Source organism: Rattus norvegicus, chromosome 2 (genome assembly GCF_036323735.1).
Source record: "Rattus norvegicus strain BN/NHsdMcwi chromosome 2, GRCr8, whole genome shotgun sequence".
NCBI lineage: Eukaryota > Metazoa > Chordata > Mammalia > Rodentia > Muridae > Rattus > Rattus norvegicus.
In genome coordinates this window covers 202,632,378-202,655,186 of record NC_086020.1, presented here as the reverse complement: position 1 = coordinate 202,655,186, position 22,809 = coordinate 202,632,378, and positions in this window count along the sequence as shown.

The following is a 22,809-nucleotide window of genomic DNA, read 5'->3' as shown; positions in this document are numbered from 1 at the left end:
CTTGCAATTGTCATTGTGCAATAGTGAAGTCTGAAGACTCCTCCCTGGAATTATTTTTCTCTTTCCTTCAGGCAGGTTACAGGGAAGATTCATGATGTCAGTTTTCTGTACAAGTGCCTTTACATAGGAAGCCATTTTGCCAACCTCTCATATAATTTTTTTAATGAATCTGAGTTCACTTTTTAGTTTTTAACTAAACATTAAATTATTTCATTTTTTTAGCTTCTAGCACACTAACTATGCTCTAACAGTTTATTTTATTTCCTTTAAAGTAATTTAAAAATATTTAAGAGTTAAATTTCTGTAATGCAATCCTAAGACTTTTATGTTTTGTTGTAAAATAGAGTAACATGAGATTTTAAATTTTCGTTGTAAATAATTGTCTTCAAAGACTAATTAGACCTATTTCTTTAGAATGTAAATTTAAGTCATATTATTGTTTTTTTCTTTTATTAGATATTCTTTTTACATTTCAAATGTTATTCCCTTTCCTGGTTTCCTGGACTTAAGCCCCTATCTCATCCCCCTCCCCTTCTTACATGAGTTTTCCCCTCCACATCCTCCACCACTTCCCGCCTCCCCAACATTCCCCTACACTGGGGTTCCAAACTTGGCAGGACCAAGGGCTTCTCCTTCCATTGGTGCCCAACAAGGCCTTCCTCTGCTGCATATGCTGTTGGAGCCATGGGTCATTCCATGTCTTTGGGTAGTAGTTTAGTCCCTGGGAGCTCTGGTTGGTTGTCATTGTTGTTCTTATGGGGTTGCAAGCCCCTTCAGCTCTTTCTCTAATTGTATGACATTTATAGCCCACTTTTCAAAACATTTGTAGCATGCAGCTTTATAAGGTAGTTTTATCCAAAGATTAGAAAACATGTTACTTAATGGTCATTGCTCTGTTAATTGTTTTCATCTGCTAGTTTAGAAGGAATCTGGGTAGATTTATCATGCAGTATGTTTAAGCATATACCAAAGTAGGAATGATATTTAAAGACATAGCTTTCCAATGATCTAAATTGTTAACTTTAAAAATATGTCTATGTATATCTGTTTATAAACTGACTTTTCTATTCACATAACATTGCTATGTAACTTTAATATACTTGATTTGTTTTATAGGACTTACTGATTGAGAAATGTGTACGAGCTAGGTATGAGAAGTATGCATCATTTTAGCTCAAATATAATTTAATTTTATCAAAGCCTCCATCCTTTTGCACACTTCCCTTTACTCCTTTATTTCATCCACCATTTTGTCATACCAACTTCATGGGGTTTTGGTTTGTTTGTTTGTTTGTTTGTTTGTTTTGTTTTGCTTTTTAATTCACTAAAATCATTTACCCCTACCTGCAAGATACGACTGGAGGGAGGGCCATCTACTGGACCATTCCTTTTCTCACAAGACAACATCTATGAAAAAAGTAGATTCTACTTTCCCAGGTAGCATTCAATGCCAATAACTTCTTACTAGACGCTTCATGTGACTGTTCTCCAGGTGCTAGGATTTTGGTTGGCTTGATCTTACATATATGTTACAATTAATTTGAGTTAATGTGTAAAGTGTTGCAGTCATACAGACATAGGGGAATTAGAACAATTATTAACAGTTGGCAAAAGTGAAAACTTGCAGCCACATGGAAATCAGTAAGAATAGTTCTTAAAATTTAGAAATATAATCGCCATATGAAATAATTATGTCACTACTTATAGTCAATATAGGAAATACTATCTAAAGACTCTTACTATACAGAGGTACATGTTCATTTATTTTTATTGATCCTCTATTTACAAGCTATGCATCAATGATGAACAAACAATAAACTTATGTATAATAAATATTATTATTTAAAATTAAATTATGAAATTTGTGCATAAACGAATGGGGTTATAAACAATCCTGAGGAAGATAATCAGACCTAAATGGACAAACATTATGTATTTTCTTCATAAGCCATTGAAGTTTGAGCTACGTGAACCACTCATTTAAAACCAGAAAATTAGTGAGGGGCAATGACAAGACTTCACAGGAAGGTTTACAAAAATAACCTTAGATATCAATAATACACATTCATTTCTGTTATAATCATTATGCAATTTTAAACTTTAAGCACAAATAACAATAGCTCCTGACCATTAGGATAACTTAAACTTAATGCTCTTGACACCTTTGTAACTTCATATGCTTATAGTAACTGGTGACTTCAAATTTCTGCATTCATCAAGTTACTCTAGATAGCAATAATATATAAGTGAAATAGACTATCTCTGATTATTTATTTTTGCTTTGCTTTAATACTCTGCTATAAACAATAATTATTAGAGTAGCCTTGACAAAAACAGTTAAAGGAAATGACATTTGCAGAACAACTATAGTTGACCTAGGGAATATTAACATATTATGATGCTTTATATACATCAGATCCATTTTCCAATGGGCCATTTGCCCTCATTTTGCAACTGAAAAGGTCAAATGTCCTGCTTTAAGTATTATGAAACAAAGGCTGGTTGTAGGTTGAATGATTCTAGGCAACAGAAATTGATACCTGAAATCAAGAAATGACATGACTTTTAATACAAAGATAACATGCACCATGAAGGGCACAGTGACAAGGCAGCTGGAAGGCTATCCTCTGCTGAAGCATTGTTTGACCTCTGGTCCATGCTTTCAATTGCCAGATGGTCTGAGAATTATTTTTAAGTGTATAATATCAAATACAGTCCAAGGAGGAGTAGGAGGTTAGAATAATATACACATCAAGACAGAAAATTGACCAAAATTGGCAAAAAAAGAGAGAAAACCGATCTATAATACACAAAGTAATGATTTGTAGAAACTCCCAAAGGCATAACCATTATAAAAGTATCACTATTTTGCATCCTATATACCTCTCAAATGGTAAAACTTCCTATGTTGAAATATTTTTTCACATGCTAATAGCTTAATCACTTTGGCAAATACATCCTATTAGTAACCTCATTTACATATATTTTACCTCATCTATCAATATTCTTATTACATTTATATATTTTATAGCAGTTAAACTTGTACCTAATCTCTCTTTGTTAAAGTATGCATCTGACCATATTTAAATGAAATATATACATATATATATTATATATACATATAATGTCATTGATTAGAGATCATCTGACACTCATTATTAAACATGAATTTATATGTTAAAGATGTTTAAAACATAAATGAAAAGTAGTTTGCATGAAATTTTACTGTATCCCTTAATGCACAATAATAGTCTTACATGACTTATCTTCATTGTGATAGAATTAATCCATACAGAAATCAAGATATTTAGACACAAAATGAAAATTTTCTAGTTCACAAGACAAAAGTATTTATAAGATATTTGATTTCCTACTATATGATATCTTCATTAATATAAATGATAATTACTCATGGTTGTTATGAGACATAAAGCATACTAACATTAATTACACAAAAGTTTGTACTATTTTTCTTAAGTAACTAGAACTGGTATTTTGATGTTTATTTCCTGTTTCCTAAGTTGACTTCCATTTGATATTTAAAGTGTAAGATTATTAAACAAAGATTGCATAAACAAGAATGTACATGTTCTAAAAATATATATATTTGAAAAACTTATATATAACATATGTAGCATATATCATGTAACATATAACATTTAACACATAATATGTAGCATATGGTATATAATATAATGCATATAACACATTTCACATAGCACATAGTACATAACATATAACATACAAATTTTATATAATATATATAATTTATGCATGTAACATAGATAATATATACAATATATGAAGCATAAATAACAACATATATAACACACAGCATGTAACATGTACATGAAAAATGCAACATACAGCATGGAACATGTGATATATGATTGATATATGATATATAATATATAACATATATAGTAGATGATACAAGATGAATGATATGTAATATATGATACAATGTATGATATATGATACAATATATGAAACATGGTGTATGGTATATGATGCATGATACATGATTTATGAAATTTGATATATGAAACTAATGAGATCTATTAGTAGTTACTATTCTGTGATCCTGAACTACAAGTTTGGGTTCTAAATCCATTCCTATAAATTATTTATATACTTGGGTATAATGTATGTTTTGTAAATATATATTATGCAATCACCATTTCCACTAGTCCTGTTACCCCTGGGGCATGAAGTGAAACCTCTAGTGAATGTCTACATTTCAGTTCTAAGCTTTTGTAATTTTACAAATGTATGCATATCTCTGATGAAATAGACACACAGAGAGTGAAACAACAAAAATTAACAACATATTAGAAGTTATATCATGAATTAAGTTATGTGTAGTGTTGTTATATCACTCTCAGAATGTCTAGTTGTACTTGACTGAGCTTTCTTCCTACGGAGATGTGAGATAACACTGCGCCTATCCATGTTAGAGGATCCGACAGTGTGGCATAGAGTTTATCTACTATTGAATCTTGTAGTGTGATACAAGTGCAATTGATCTCAGGTGGCTGATTTTGATGAGTAAGGACCTGAGAAATCAGCAGGAAACCTTGACCACAGCTTGGATATAGTTGATAGATGGACAACTCTTACACAAATTAGAAGAGAACATGAAAGCACAAGATTTTTGTGCTAATATAAAGAAGAGACAATTTTTTTTGTTTTTTATTGTTTGTATTTTCTTTATTAACTTGAGCATTTCTTACTTACATTTCGATTGTTATTCCCTTTCCCGGTTTCCAGGCAAGCATTCCCCTAATCATTCCCCCTCCCATTCTATATGGGTGTTCCCCTCCCCATCCTCTCCCCATTATCAACCACCCCACAACAATCAGTCTTAGCAGGACCAAGGGCTTCCCTTTCCACTGGTGCTTTTACTAGGCTATTCATTGCTACCTATGAGGTTGGAGCCCAGGGTCAGTACATTCTCAGTTCAATGGTTTGCTGATGGCATTCACCTATGTATTTGCTGTATTCTGGCTGTGTCTCTCAGGAGAGATCTACATCTGATTCCTGTCGGACTGCACTTCTTTGCTTCATCCATCTTGTCTAATTGGGTGGCTGTATATGTATGGGCCACATGTGGGGCAGGCTCTGAATGGGTGTTCCTTCTGCCTCTGTTATAATCTTTGCCTCCCTATTCCCTACCAAGGGTATTCTTGTTTCCCTTTTAAAAAAGGAGTGAAGCATTCGCATTTTGATCATCCATCTTGACTTTCATGTGTTCTGTGCATCTAGGGTAATTGGAGCATTTGGGCTAATAGCCACTTATCAATGAGTGCATACCATGTGTGTTTTTCTGTGATTGGGTTACCTCACTCAGGATGATATTTTCTGATTACCTCGATGTGCCTATGAATTTCATAAAATCATTGTTTTTGATGGCTAAGTTATTGGATATTGTAGATATATCTACACATATTCCATTGTGTAGATGTATCACATTTTCTGTATCCATTCCTAGGTTGAAGGGCATCTGGGTCATTTCCAGCTTCTGCCTATTATAAATAAGACTGCTATGAACATAGTGGAGCATGTGTCTTTGTTGTATGTTGGGGCATCTTTTGGTTATGTGCCCAAGAGTGGTATAGCTGTGTCCTCAAGTAGTTCAATGTCCAATTTTCTGAGGAACCTCCAGACTGATTTCCAGAACGGCTGTACCAGTCTGCAATCCAACCAACAATGGACGACTGTTCCTCTTTCTCCGCATCCTCGCCAGCATTTGCTGTCACCTGAGTTTTTGATCTTAGCCATTCTCACTCGTGTGAGGTGAAATCTTATGGTTGTTTTGATTTATATTTCCTTTATGACTAAAGATGTTGAACATTTCTTTAGGTGTTTCTCAGCCATTCGGCCTTTTTCAGCTGTGAATTCTTTGTTTAGCTCTGAACCCCATTTTTAATAGGGTTATTTGTCTCCCTGCAGTCTAACTTCTTGAGTTCTTTGTATATTTTGGATATAAGCCCTCTATCTGTTGTAGGATTGTTAAAGATCTTTTCCCAATCTGTTGGTTGCCGTTTTGTCCAAACCACATTGTCCTTTGCCTTACAGAATCTTTGCAGTTTTATGGGATCCCATTTGTCGATTCTTGATCTTAGAACATAAGCCATTGTTGTTTTGTTCAGGAAATGTTCTCCAGTGCCCATGTGTTCGAGATGCATCCCCACTTTTTCTTCTATTAGTTTGAGTGTATCTGGTTTGATGTGGAGGTCCTTGATGCACGTGGACTTAAGCTTTGTACAGGGTGATAAGCATACATCAATCTGCATTCTTCAACGTGCTGACCTCCAGTTCAACCAGCACCATTTGCTGGAAATGCTATCTTTTTTCCATTGGATGGTTTTGGCTCCTTTGTCAAAAATCAAGTGACCATAGGTGTGTGGGTTCATTTCTGGGTCTTCAATTCTGTTCCATTGGTCTATCTACCTGTCTCTGTACCAATACCATGCAGTTTTTATCACTGTTGCTCTGTAATACTGCTTGAGTTCAGGGATAGTGATTTCCCCAGAAGTCTTTTTATTGTTGAGGATAGTTTTAGCTATCCTAGGTTTTTTGTTTTTCCAGATGAATTTGAAAATTGTTCTGCCTGACTCTTTGAAGAATTGGATTGGTATTTTAATGGGGATTGCATTGAATCTGTAGATCGCTTTTCGTGAAATGGCCATTTTTACTATATTAATCCTGCCAATCCATGAGCATGGGAGATCTTTCCATCTTCTGAGATCTTCAATTTCTTTCTTCAGAGGCTTGAAGTTCTTATCATACGGATCTTTTAATTGCTTGGTTAAAGTCACACCGAGGTATTTTATATTATTTGGAACTATTATGAAGGGTGTCATTTCCTTAATTTCCTTCTTGACTTTTTTCACTTTTGTGTAGAAGAAGGCTACTGATTTATTTGAGTTAATTTTATACCCAGCCACTTTGATGAAGTTCTTTATCAGCTTTATTAGTTCTCTTGTAGAACTTTTGGGATCACTTAAATATACTACCATATCATCTGCAAATAGTGATATTTTGACTTATTCTTTTCCCATCTGTATCCCCTTGATCTCCTTTTGCTGTCTGAATGCTCTGGCTTGAACTTCAAGAACTATATTGAATAAGTAGGGAGAGAGTGGGCAGCCTTGTCTAGTCCCTGATTTTAGTGGGATTGCTTCAAGTTTCTCTCCATTTAGTTTAATGTTAAGGGACTCTTTTGCTGTGTATGGTTTTTACAATGTTTAGGTATGGGCCTTGAATTCCTATTCTTTCCAGGACTTTTACCATGAAGGGGTGTGGAATTTTGTCAAATGCATTCTAAGCATGTAATGAAATGATCATGTGGTTTTGTTCTTTCTGTTGCTTATCTAATGGATCACATTGGTGTTTTTCCATGTATTAAACCATCCCTGCATGCCTTGGATGAAGTCTACTTGATCGTGATGGATGATTGTTTTGATGTGCTCTTAAATTAGGTTTCCCAGAATTTGACTGAGTATTTTTGCATCAATATTCATAAGGGAAATTTGTCTGAAGTTCTCTTTCTTTGTTGGGTCTTTGTGTGGTTTAGGTATAAGAGTAATTGTGGCTTCATAGAAGGAATTCGGTAGTGCTCCATCTGTTTCAATTTTGGGAATAGTTTGGATAGTATGGGTATGAGGTCTTCTCTGAAGGTCTGATAGAATTCTGCACTAAACCCATCTGGACCTGAACTCTCTTTGGTTGGAAGACCTTTAATGACTGCTTCTATTTGATTAGGAGTTATGGGTTGTTTAAATGGTTTATCTGTTCCTGATTTAACTTCGGTACCTGGTATCTGTGTAGGAAATCGTCCATTTCCTGCAGATTTTCAAGTTTTGTTGAATATAGGCTTTTGTAATAGGATCTGATGATTTTTTGAATTTCCTCTATTTCTGTAGTTATGCATCCCTTTTCATTTCTGATTTTGTTAATTTGTACATGCTCCCTGTGTCCTCTCATCAGTCTGGCTAAGGGTTTATCTGTCTTGTTGATTTTCTCAAAGAACCAACTTTTGGTTCTGTTGATTCTTTCTATGGTCCTTTTTGTTTCTACTTGGTTGATTTCAGCTCTGAGTTTGATTATTTCCTGCTGTTTACTCCTCCCTGGTATATTTGCTTCTTTTAGTTCTAGAGCTTTTAGGTGTGCTGTCAAGCTGCTGACATAAGCTCTCTCCTGTTTCTTTCTACAAGCACTCAGAGCTATGAGTTTTCCTCTTAGCATAGCTTTCATTGTGTCCCATAAGTTTGGGTATAGTGTACCTTAATTTTCATTAAATTCTAAGAAGTCTTTAATTTCTTTCTTTATTTCTTCCTTGACCAATTTATCATTGAGTAGAACATTGTTCAACTTCCATGTATATGTGGGCGTTCTTCCCTTATTGTTATATTGAAGTCCAGCTTTAGCCAGTGGTGGTCTGATAGGATGCATGGGATTATTTCTATCTTTCTGTATCTGTTGAGGCCTGTTTTATGAGCAATTATATGGTCAATTTTGGAGAAAGTACCATGAGGTCATAAGAAGAAAATATCCTTTTGCTTTAGGATAGAATGTTCTATAAATATCTCTTCAGTCCATTTGGTTCATGACTGCTCTTAGTCTGTCTATGTCTCTGTTTAATTTCTGTTTCCATGTTCTGTCCATGGATGAGAGTGGGGTGTTGAAATCTCCTACTATTATTGTGTTTTTGAGCTTTAATAAACTTTCTTCTATGAATGTAGGTGCCCTTGCATTTGGGGCATATATATTTAGGATTGAGGGTTCACCTTGGTGTATTTTTCCTTTTATGGATATCAAGTGTCCATCCTTATCTTTTTTTGATGTCTTTTAGTTGAAAATAGATTTTATTCGATGTTAGAATGACTACTCCAGCTTGCTTCTTCCAACCATTTGCTTGGAAAGTTGTTTTCAGGCTTTCACTCTGAGGTAGTGTCTGTCTTTGTCTCTGAGGTATGTTTCCTGTAGGCAGCAAAATGCAACGTCCTCATTGCGTATCCAGTTTGTAAATCTAACTTTTGATTGGGGAGTTGAGACCATTGATGTTGACAGATATTAAGGAATAGTGTTTATTCCTTCCTGTTATATTCATATTTGGATGTGATATTATGTTTGTGTGCTTTTCTTCTCTTTGTTTTGTTGCCAAGATGATTAGTTACTTGCTTTTTCTAGGGTCTAGCTTTCCTCCTTATGTTAGGCTTTATCATTTATTATCCTTTTTTGCACTGGTTTTGTAGAAAGATATTGTGTAAATTTGGTTTTGTCATGGAATATCTTGGTTTCTCCATCTATGTTAATTGAGAGTTTTGCTGGATACAGTAACCTGGGATGGCATTTGTGTTCTCTTAATGACTGTTTGACATCTATCCAGGATCTTCTGGCTTTCATAGTCTCTGGCGAGAAGTCTGGTGTGATTCTGATAGGTCTGCCTTTATATGTTACTTGACCTTTTTTCCCTTAGTGCTTTTAATATTCTTTCTTTATTTTGTGCATTTGATGTTTTGACTATTATGTGACAGGAAGAGTTTCTTTTCTGGTCCAATCTATTTGGAGTTCTGTAGGCTTCTTGTATGTTTATGGGCATCTCTTTCTTTAGGTTAGGGAAGTTTTCTCCTATGATTTTGTTGAAGATATTTACTGGTTCTTTGAGCTGGGAGTCTTCACTCTCTTCTATACCTATTATCCTTAGGTTTGATCTTCTCATTAAGTCCCATAAGTTCCTGTATGTTTTGGACCAGTATTTTTTTTCCGTTTTACATTATCTTTGACAGTTGTGTCAATGATTTCTATGGAATCTTTTGCTCCTTAGATTCTCTCTTCTATCTCTTGTATTATGTTGGTGATGCTTGTATCTACGTCTCCTTGTCTTTTCCTTTGGTTTTCTATATCCAGTGTTGTTTCCCTGTCTTCTTTCCTTATTGCTTCTATTTCCACTTTTAATTCCTTCAACTGTTTGATTGTGTTTTCCTGGAATTCTTTCAGGGATTTTTGTGATTCCTCTCTATATGCTTCTACTTGTTTATTTATGTTTTCCTGCATTTCTCTAAGGGAGTTCTTCATGTCTTTCTTGAAGTCCTCCAGCATCATGATCAAATATGATTTTAAATCTAGATCTTGCTTTCCTGGTGTGTTTGGACATTCCGTGTTTGCTTTGGTGGGAGAATTGGGCTCTGATGATGCCATGTAGTCTTGGTTTCTGTTGCTTGGTTCCTGTGCTTGCCTCTCACCATCAGATTATCTCTGGTGTTACTTTATTCTGCTATTTCTGACAGTGGCTAAACGGTCCTATAGGCCTGTGTGTCAGGAGTGCTGAAGAACTGTTTTCCTGCTTTCTTTCAGCCAGTTATGGTAAGAGAGTGCTCTGCTTTTGGGCGTGTAGTCTTTACTGTCTACTAGTCTTCAGCTGTTCCTGTGGGCTTGTGCCCTGATTCTACCAGGCAAGTTGCTTGGGGCAGAAAAGTTGGTCTTACCTGTGTTCCCATGGCTCAAGTGCTCGTGGAGGGCTGCTTTTGACCTCTCTGTGATTGTGGCAACCAGGAGGGCCTGTGCAGCCTTTTCTGGAAGCCCCCCTGTACTGGGGTCCCAGATGGTGTTAGGTGTTTTCCTCTGGAATCAGAAATGTGGGCAGAGTGTAGTCTCTTCTTTCTTCTCAGGCATGTCTTTCCCTCTGAAGGTTTAGCTCTCCCTCCCATGGGATTTGGGTGCAGAGAACTGTTGATCCGGTCCCTTCAGGTCTGAGCGGTGTCTGGAGCACAGGGGACCTGCAGCTCCAGTGCCCCTATCTTTCGGTTCCCAGAGGCCATATTGAGACAAAATTTTATAGTTAACATATATCATATAACATTTAACACATAATATAATATATAGCATATAATATAATGCATAATAGATGAAATATAACTTATATAACATGTATAGCTTATCTTATAACATATATATATATATATTAGTCTAAAATATATTTTCCATTTTTTCGGTATTTTTGAAACATAGTTAAGGGTAACAATATATTATAAAAGATTCTTTTGATCCTGTAAATTCCTGAAAGTGTTAAAGATAAAAATAATTTTGTTTTAAGAAATGATACTCATTTATTAATTTAATGTCTCCAAGTAAATCTTAGTGTAGCTTTATAATTTCTATATTTTATAGAAATGCATGTACTTTTATGGCATATTTCTCATTTGTAAGTTACGAAAAATACAGAATTCAAGTTATACATACTTTTTAGCTATCAAAGGTAAAATCATTTTAATGGAATTATTTTGGAATAAAGTTCATTTTTATTTTAACATATCGACATTCAAAAATATCTATGACTGAATGATCTCATGGTTGCTAGGATATTATAGAACAGTGAGGTCACACATCTTTTTAACCTTTGAACATCCAGTGTCAGTTGTGAAGAAGTTCAAGTCCATTTTTGTTTTACTTTTTTAAACATTTATGTAAAAAGCCTTATTGATTGCAAGTGCATATATATGGATTTTTCCTATGTGTTGGTGCTGCAAGTGTTTTGTGATTGAAAGCCAGGATTTTAATTTTTGATAACTTTTTCAACCCTTTTTTACTTCAATAAATGAGGCAACATCACTGAATTAAATCCCAATTTGATCTGTATAATTGAAACCATCAGATTGAGTTGGTGAGTCTAGTTTTGTCTGCAGAGCACAGGAATCATACCATCATCCTACCTTATTTGTTGTTTACCTGGGTCCTCCTTAAAAGCACTCCAGGCTTTTAAGCAATACCCCCTTTACTTATTTAATATTTAAATAAGCTGCATATTTATACAATTAAACCAATGCATGGATTTATTCATTTATCATTATGGAATTGTAGTTTGATTTTGTTAAGTTTTTCTTCATTTATTTTAATACTATAAGAGATTATGACATGTCAGGTTGGATTGCACTTATGCAGTTATATGAGTCATTAAGATTGTGGAACAATTTTAAAGGATGAAGTAAAGATATGTGTTGGTTTTTTTCACATATTATTATATACAAACCAGCTAATATGTAGCAGTAATCTTCATATATTAGGTTTTGAGAATAATTGTTGTAGCTCATAATACACAGATACACAGAGAAACACACACACACACACATGTACATGGACATACACACAGGCACACACACATACACAGAAAAATAGATACATTTATGTTACTAGATTACACTGAAGAAAATAAAATGGAAACTACTTTTTTTCTCTTTTTCCAGGGGTGATTTTGACCTGAGAATTAAAAGTCCATGGGAATATATTTTTGGTATTTTTCAGAAAGATTTATATGCATCTCAAGATATACAGACTTGTAGTCACTTATTTGTCATGTGTTTGCTTTGATACCAGGATAACATTATTTGACAAAAATTAGTTTATGAGTATCCATTGAGTTATTGCTTCCCTGTAATGTAATATATAATTAATATATTAAGTAAAACTAATGTTGTATATTCCTTAAATTTTTGATAGAGTTATTTAGATGAAATCATGGCTGATTGATTCTTTTCAAACTATGCTTGTGAAAATAATTTAAATATTGATTATATGTTACCTGGTTTCATCATTTCTTAAGTAAAGTGCAGTAGTGACTGTTTCTCAAGAAAAGGGACTGTTAAAATATGAATGATATCGAAATGAAATTGCCAAATACATGGTGATAAGAATGGGTCGATTTGCATTCTTCTACATGCTGACCTACAGTTGAACCAGCACCATTGTTGAAAATGCTATCTTTCTTCCATTGGATAGTTTTAGCTCTTTTGTCAAAGATCAAGCAGCTATAGGTGTGTGGGTTCATTTCTGGGTCTTCAATTCTGTTCCACTGATCTACCTGCCTGTCTCTGTACCATAAAAACACCATACAGTTTTTATGACTATTGCTCTGTAATACTGCTTGAAGTCAGGGATGGTGATTTCCCCAGAAGTTCTTTTATTGTTGAGTACAGTTTTTGCTATCCTGGGCTTTTTTGTTATTCCAAATTAATTTACAAATTGCATTTTCTGTTATAAAAGAAAAATAAATTGCCAAATAACAAGAGAGATAAGGCCACAACTGGACACACTTCAACACCAAACAAAGCTTTAAGTTCCACGAACGGGTTACATTCAATGAAGTTGTCAGTTAAAATGGTAACATGAAAACCCAAATAAACTAGAACATTGCTGAAGCTGTTGGTTATTTTCTAGAATCTGGTGATAAGGCCCTATTGCTGAAAATAACACATACTCATTGAACATTGAGAAGTTCACCTGGTCCCTAAGTAGAGCCTTTATCCCTACAGACCAATATTCATCTCCTGGAATGTAGTGTGCATGCTTCCAAAGGAAACAAGTAAACACTGACCCAGTTAATAACCTCTCAATATACCATGATGACCTCTTCTTAAGATCAAAAAGTACAATAGTAGCACGAAGCTTATGGGAGTAACCAAGTAATATCATCTTGGGTTTATGTCCCACTCCATGGGATGAAATACATCCTTGTTATTAGAAGTAATTTTATTGTTACATACTTAAGCCAACATTCTGTTACACTCATTTGTCAGTGCTTTGCACACCCATAATCTTAGAAATTTCCTCCTCTAGTAAATAGGAATAAATGTTCTCACAACCTGACAATCCTACATGGGATGTCTCATCTACCACTGCTATCAGGGATCCCTGCTGAAGAGGAAGCAGAAAGATTGCAATAGCCAGAAGGAATTGAGGACACCAAAGCAATCTAGCCTTTTTAAATACAGCAGGGCCTATAACCATACAAACTCACATACGAACTCAGAGACAGTTGCTGCATGCAGAGTTTGGAATAGATGGGATCCTAGCCCTGAGAGAGATACAGATACAAGTCCCCATCCCTAACCAAAGGACCATCTCCAACTTATAATCAAACTCAACTAAAATTTTGTGTTTTCCAATAAAGTCCGATTAGGTGAAAAACCACTCTTAAGTGCTGGTCCCATGCCCCCAAGTAGATGTCAATACAAATTTAATCCAAGGGCACTTCTAGAGGCTCTTTTTCTCATAATGCTTTCTTGGAACATTGTTGTTTGTTGATTTTGTCTTACGGGTCTTTTTCTCATCTATGTTATGACTTCTAGTTTTGTGTTTCAACAGGATTTCTCTGTGCAAAAATGTGTGCCTTTGTGTCTATATGTGTTTCTACTGCTTTTCCCTCTATTTTTATAGGTTTATTTGACTTTGATTTATTTCATTATTATTTTTTAGACACTGGTTCCTAAAAAGAGAAGGAAGGGGTGGTAAGTTGGGTAGCAGGGGTGATTCATCTGAGTGGAGTACTTGAGAGGATTTGGGGGAGGAAAAACCATAATGAGAATATATTCCATAAAATATTTTCAATAATACCAAAAATAGAAAAAACAATATGTATAAAACATGGTGTAAAAATTGTAGTATTGACTAGAGCACATAGGGAACAAGAAAGCACACTATAAATTATTCAGACTCTATTTTATGTTCTATTAAACTCTGATGTTATGTAGTTGTCCATTTTAGCTATTAATCTTTTTTTCCCATCCCACATTCTCTATGGAACTATATATTGTCCTAATAATCTGTGCTTCTACTTTTAGAAGAAACTATCCTTTTTGTCTCCATTATTCTGATAGCAGTGCACCGTTTTGAATTTTCTTAGGAAACAACTAGTTGCTTCTCCTGGTCTGGTATAAATTTCTGCCTTGATCATTTTTTTTTCTGTCATTCCTTTCTTCTAATTAACTCTGGTATTTGTAGTTTAGTGATTGAGAGTTAAGCTTCTGCATAATCATCAGTACGACAAGATTCTCTCTTGTTATATATTTTTGTAAAATTTCCTTTCAACCACCTCATCTTTTTTTTTCTAATTTTTTTCTCTCCTAAGGGTTTCTTAAAATAGTGTTCTGAATCTCTTTTTGTTCACTTGAAAATAAATTTGATCTCTCATGCTGTCCACCCCAAACACAGTTTGTCCTACTTCTACTCCTACTTGCTCCACCCCCTCACCTCTTTTTTCCCATAAATTCAATTTTCTTTCAGAAAATAGCATATCTCCAAGAAATAACAGCCAAACAAGAGAAACCAAGATTCAATAAGACAAGGCAAAAGCTCTCATATTGAATCTGGACAAGGCAACCAAATAGGAGTGAAGGAATCATAGGAACAGGCAAGAGTCAGAAACAGAACTGCTCCTATTCTTATGTTCTCAACTCTAAATGTTTTCACAGAGTCCTACAAACTCTATCACCAAAACAAGTCCTCATGCAGTTTATGCTTCAGTGAAAACCTACACCTCAGGATATGTTTCATAAGTTGGTACAGAAAGACTAGAAATCAGTGGAGCACAGGGAGGAAGATGAGTATTTTCCAGAATGTTTCCTATAATATGATGTGCCTTCTAATACACAATTACCTTGTGGCAAAACAAAAAAAAAAAAAAAAAACAAAAAACAAAAAACAAAAAACAAACAAAAAAAACAAAAAAAAAACAAAACAAAACAAACAGGTTTAGTGCTTTAAAAGTAAATACATTAGAGGTTGGAGAATTAATTTGTCTATGCCAGTTGTCCCGGCCAGTAGGACAGTCAACGATGCAGAGGGTACCTGGAAGAAAATATGAGACAAGAGATGCGAAGAAGGATGCCAAGACAAGAGTCTGATCAAGACGACAAATTTATTTTTTCCCAAGGCTGAACTTATACCATAACAGGGGTAACAGAGAGAGGGGGGAAGTGGGAAACATTTACGCAGGTCAAGGACACAGTTCTTGTGGTTAGGCAATCGGCTGATGTTAACAGGATGTTAGAAAGGTCAGAGGTGGGCTGGGGATTTAGCTCAGTGGTAGAGCGCTTACCTAGGAAGCGCAAGGCCCTGGGTTCGGTCCCCAGCTCCGAAAAAAAGAACCAAAAAAAGAAAAAAAAAAAAAAAAGAAAGGTCACAGGTTTGTCCTATCTATTAGTCAGCAGGATGTTGGTTTTTCAGAAAGGTTACAGGTCATCACATTGGGCATCTTGACTTTACGTGTATTTCTAAGCAGGGTCACAACTTTATCATATCATTATTCATCCTGAGCACCAGATTTGTATTATTCTTCTGTAGTTGGCTGGGGATTTTCCATGAACCCAGCCATACTTAACTCTAACTATACTATTAACATCAATAATGGCGGGTTTTAAGGGCATTGCTTCTAACATTAACTGATATTTTGAAATCATTTAAAAGGCTGAAATACGTCCTTATTTCCAACATCTGTCCATGTATATAAAAAGTTTTCCCTAAAGGCAAATTAAAAGAACTGGTTCTGAAATTTTTCTCAGCTTGAAAGCACCAATGTCAGCCATGCTTCTTGAACTTCTCTAATATTGTATGGCTATCCCATTCATTGGGTGTATCATATTTTATGTGCAAATAACTCCTATTACAATGGATTATGAACTACTAGGATGCAAATATATTATATTATATTATATTATATTATATTATATTACATTATATTATATTATAAGTGATCAGTGATGGCTCAGGCAGTAATGGGCCTGAGTTTGGATCCTAGCATCCAAATAAAACGTCAAGCAATGTGACACATGTCTGACACCCTAGCATTGTGGGAGAAGGCCAGGAAAGGGTAAAGTTTCCTGGAGCTCACTGACCAATCCAGCTGAGTTGATAAGGCTCAGATTTAATGAGGAACCTTATGTCATAAAATAAAGGAGATGGTTACTGAGAATGATACCTAACATCAACCTGTGGCATACACATACATAAAAACACATATACACTAATACATACAAATACATATATGTTGATACATAACATACATATACACAAAATATTTTTGAATGAATACTGTACAGGTATTTATTCATGTTCCTTTTAAAAATATTGAAGTCTATCCAGAATAATATTGAAAAAACAGAGTCCCATAAACACAAGCTAACAGCTATAACAAATAAATAGAGACCCATGCCAACCAGTGCAGGCCCCTTACTTGCAATTTGAGTATCTGTGAGCCCATGCAAGTCCTGCTTAGTGTATTTAGTGGGCCATGTTTTTCTAGTATCCTCAATCTCCTCTGACTGCTACAGACCTCACTCCCCAACTCCTATGGGGTTCTCCATTTCTGCAGGGAAGGATCTGATGGGGACCTCCAATTTAGACTCTTCTTCCCCTCTCTACATAATATTTGTTTGTCAGTATCTGGAGCCACTCCTATCAGCTGCTTGATTAAGCATCTTTGATGAAGGCTGAACAAAGCAATAGCCTTTGAGTTTAGCTAGTTTCAGTAATTTTTCACTTTTTGCTAGTTTTGTTTCTGGGCTAACTAGTTTTCTTTTCCTAACCATCTAGGCAGTGTAAGCTATGCGTTCTCTCTCATGATGTGGGACTCAAGTTAAAACAAATATTGGTTGGCCACCCACAAATTCTGTTCCAATGTTACAGGCAGGACACATTGTAGGTGGAATGTTTTGCAACAGGGTTCTTGTCCAGGTTTTTTTTTTTTTCTCTATACTTCAGAGTACCTTCTTCTGACTAGAGAGGAGAGCTACAGGACTGCATCAGTTCAATATCTCTATATTCATTGAATTGTGTAGAAATTGTCTTCAGCAGTGAGGCTGCACTATTAGTTTACAGAGAGCAACCTACTGTCCCATAATCAGCCTATGTAGTTTAAGGGTCTTAATAGAACCCTTTCAGCCAAGAACTCAACTACATATAACACAGACCCACCAGTAGAAGCCTTGCCTTGCTACAAAAGTTCAGATTCCATATGCTCTATCACCATGAGTCCAAACAATATCACCTTCATAGATACCAGGAAATGCAGTGCATTTCCACTGCACTAGGTTTCTGCTCCCACCAAGACAAAAGTTTCATTTTCTCTTCTCATACACTGTTGCTCCATTCCTGGTATCTCCCACTGTTGAACACATGTGCTACCCACAGAATCTATATTTTTCTTTAGCATTCCTCTCTATTTATTCCCTGGTACTGTTGATACTCTTTTGATTATTATTTATTTAGGAGATAATATTAACTTATAAATTACTAGATACCATATTTGTCTTTCTGTGTGTGATGTGAAGACTAGGTCATAAATTCACAAAACTATCAATGCATAATTTTTTAGAGATGCCAGAAATACACACTGTAAAAAGAAAGAGTCATCAAAAAAATGTTGGTCTGAGAGATGTGTAAATGTAGAACAACACATATCAATCAATATTTATCCCCTACACAAAACTCAACTCCAAGTGGATCAAAAACCTCAACACAAAACCAGAAACATTGAACCTGATACAAGAGGAAGTAGGGAATAGCTTTAAACTCATTGATAGAGAAGAAAAATTCCAGAACAGAACAATGGGCATAGGCACTAAGATTAATAATTAATAAATGGCAGTTCATAAAATTGAAAACTTTTTGTAAGCAAAAAGACACCATCAATTGGACAAGGTGTAGAATGGGAAAAGGTTTTTATGAACTGCACTGGTTTTTATAGCAGTCTATTATTCAATGTGTATAAAAAATCAAGGAAGTAGATATTAAGAAAACGAATAATCCAATTTAAAATTGGGGGAAAGATCTAAACACAGAGTTTACAGAAGAGAATTATCAAATGTTTGCAAAACAAAGAAATGTCCAACCCTGCTATCCATCAGGGAAATGCAAATCAAACTGCTTTGAGATTCCATAGATACTAAGATCAGTCCTCCATTTCTATTGGGAGTACAAACTTGAGCAGCCACTATGGAAATCAGTAGAGTGGTTCCTCATAAAGTTAGGAATCAATCTACCTCAAGGCCCAACCATAGCACTTTGCTGGCATATACCCAAAGGATAATCAATCCTACCACAAGGACACTCACTCAGCTCGGTTTCTTCGGGCTCTATTCATAATAACCAGTAAGAACCTAGATGTCTCTCACCTGAAGAATAGATAAAGAAAATGTAAAACAGTTACACAACAGAGTATCAGTCATCTATCAAAAAATGATAATTTCAGGAACTCGTCCTTAATCATTTAAAAACATATATTTTATTCTGCTATGATTGTACAGCAGGTTTACATGTCTTTAACCCTTTTGATTTAGTAAGGCTCTTTATGACAAATAACTATGTCTCTATTAATGGATTTTTTTGTACATTTGAGAAAATCACTAATTTTCTTGTATACTGTATAGATCATACTACCCTAATTTATGAATGATTTTGCAGAGCAGTGAGAGGACATAAAAGTCATCATCACCCTTGTGAGTTGATGCTCATCCTTTCCAATTTTGTATGTGTTTCATTTTTTGTTGATATGCTGTTTTCTTTTAGTGTGTTCTTTTTTGTTTTCTTATGAAGAAGTCTATTTTGCAATATTGATATGTATGATCTTGATTTCTATTTAGCATACTTACATGATGCATGTATTTTCTATTATTTGTTATGATCCAATTGACTAATTTTATCCTTAATGTGTTAGCACAGTTTAATGACACTCTTATATCAGTTTGTTTTCTAATTCATCTATTTCCACTTCTTTGCAATATTCCTAACATTAGTTAGAATTTTGATTTGCTAAGCCTCCCATAATGATACATGCCTTTAATTCCAACCTTTGGGACTCAGAGAAAGAGATTTCTGTGATTTTGAGGGCAGCCTTGTGAGACCCTGTCTAAAAGTAAACAAAAACAAACAAACCCTGACAGGTTTTAAAGGCTATATTGACAATATAAATTAACTCATTTTTTTGTGATTCTAGCACTTATAATGAATGCATTCTCTAGATATCTGTATACATACCCACATCTATCTATAATTTATCTATTTATCATACATCTATGTATCTACCTCTATCTATTTCTCTTTCTAAAATGTATATCAATATCTACATCTAACTATCTTTATATTTTTGTTTGCCTGTATAAAAATTTATCCATACATAAAATATCTGAAACTTGATTCCTAGCCCTAGGACTTTGCATTGGTTCTTGATATATATCATTTGGCATACATTAAAATGCCTAGATACTTTATAATAATTTTAATATATTTTTCAACAGATATAAATATTTAACTAAGTAGATTGTACTAGTTTCAATAAAAATAGCCCACATAGGCCAATAGGGGAGGGACTATTAGGAGGTATGACCTTCTTGGAATAAGCAGGGCTTTGTTGAAAAAGGTGTGTTCAATAGGAGATGAGCTTTGAGGACTCAGAAGATCAAGCCAGGCATATCGGCTCAGTCTTTCTTCGTGTTGATCTGTATGTAGGACTCTCAGGTTTTCTCCAGCACCATGTCTACCATCACGCGTCACCTACTGTGCGTCAAGCTATGAAGAAAATGGGTACAGGAGTTCTCTAGTGGAATTTCTGGGGTCACTTAAATATACTTTCATATCATCTGCAAATAGTTATATTTCGACTTTTTCCTTTCCAATGTGTATCTATTTGGCTTCCTTTTGTTGTTTATTTGCTCTGGCTAGGACTATATTAAAAAGGTAGGGAAAGAGTGGGCAGCCTTGTCTAGTCCCTGATTTTAGTGGGATTGCTTGAAGTTTCTTTCCATTTAGTTTGATGTTGGCTATTGGTTTACTGTATATTGCTATTATATATGGAAGCTCGTCTTCTTTGCTCTTACTGTTTATTTATTGGGGAGAATTTCTTCCACTAACCTTTGTGGATATGCAATTAAGTATTGACAATCATTTGCTTTCAATAACTTAATGATGATCTTTAACCAATTTCAGTTGGACATATAATTGGACACATTCTTTCATAAATGTATGTACATATGTGAGTTTTTCAACTTAGCCTTTGACATCCAGATACTCTTATTAACTTGAAGAGTGCTATCATGTAGCTCATTTCTCAAACACTACACCTAACATGTATTCAGATCTCCACTTCAGGGTGTGATTATTCTGATAAACCACCTATAAGAAACTAGTGATCCCTATCTTTTACTCTTTAAAAGTAAAATTAATTCATATATTTTTTCTTTGACATTCCAAAAGTTAGGTATTAGTTGGGGTAATTATCCACAATAAAACAATAATGAAAGAGGGATCAAAGTCTCCTCTTATCCATTTTTCTGTGCAATTGCCCATAGTCTCTGTGCCTGTGGGCTTGGCCCATGGGCAAAAGGACACCTTGAATAGATCTGAAATTGATACATGGTCATCAGAGTAGAAAGAGCAGCTTCCCTTGAAGAAAGACTTGCTGAGTGATATGCTTTTTAGTTGTTTTTGCTGACAGTGTCTATTACACAGTTTCACTTTCAGAGAGTTTTTTGATCAATGTCTTGGATACAAAGCAGAAAGAGACAGTAGATATTATATAGATTTTTTTTTCTTCCGACTACACTTCAGTCCACCCTCTATTATTTTCTTTTCAGAGTCCTCAGGAGACATTTATTTATTCATTTATATTTCATCCAGAGTTTTAGCACCAATAACTGAGAAACATAAACTATATTGCTTTCAATCAATCTTTGACAAAATCATAACCTTATCACCATTATCTTTTAATAAACATTTATTACAATCATTCACATATTACTTTTACCATATAATTTATGGTTGTTTGAATGCATTCAATATTTCTTTCAACTATTCATTGGATGAAATAACTTTTTATGTCTTGTCTGGAAAGTAACAGTCACTTTTATCTGGATACTAGATATTGTAATTCAAATTTATTCACTAAAACTGAGAAACTGTATTTTTCACTTCATTTAGTTTCAACTAAAACATATTTCTTTAGTTGCCCATTGTTTAAGGCCATTGATTAAACAGTACATATACATGAATCATTATATTTCTGGAATACAGTTACCCTGGCTGTAGTAATAGATAGGTGTTGGTAATTGAGTCATTTGTTTTTGGAAGGAAAATGACTCAGGAAGTAACCAAATACCTAACTTAGGCAAAGGTGTCCTGAAATGTAAGAATTTATATATTCATTAAAGTATATAAATATTAGTACTTGCTGGGGAAAGGAGAAGTTGGCCCACTGCCTACAAGTTTTACCTAAATATTCAACAATGTAAGTTGTCATCCATGCTGCCATTTTTTTTTGGTGATGCAGTAGCAGTTCAATCATCACTCTTTTATGCATAATCATCATATGTGATTCTATGGTTGCACTAAATAAACTCACTGATTCACAAAGCAGAATATGTGTGTGAGTCCGTGCTGTTTGTGTGTTATTTGAATGTATATAATGTGTGTGTCCACACAGTTGTGCATGTGAATGTGTATGTATGAGGACATGAGTATGTGATATATATGTATGTGTGTGTGCCTGTGCCTGTGAATGTGCATGTATTCTTGCTATTGATGTCAGGATCGTGTACTTATATGGCAAGTGCTGTACCAAAGATGCCATCACATAACCCTAACTAAGGATATTTTGAGTTTCATTCAAGTTTAGTTGTGGGTCAGCAAAACTAAAACTAAAATGAGGGGGGATATGTTCATGAAAACAAAGGACCATTTAATAACTTATCAACTCATCGTCTCTAAATAACACAGAATTTAATTTGCATGGTTTTGTGGTAGTCAGGTATAGAAGTCAGAAATTTAGAATATTATTAAGATAAAATGCTGCTTCATTTCTTCTTAAAAGAGGGAACAAAAATATTCATAGGAGGGGATATTGACACAAAGTTTGGACTAGAGACTGAGGGAATGGACATTCAGAGACTGCCCCACCTTGGGCTCCAGCCCATATACCTACAGCCATAAAGCCCAGACAATATTGCTAATGCCAAGAAATACATGCTGACAGGAGACTGA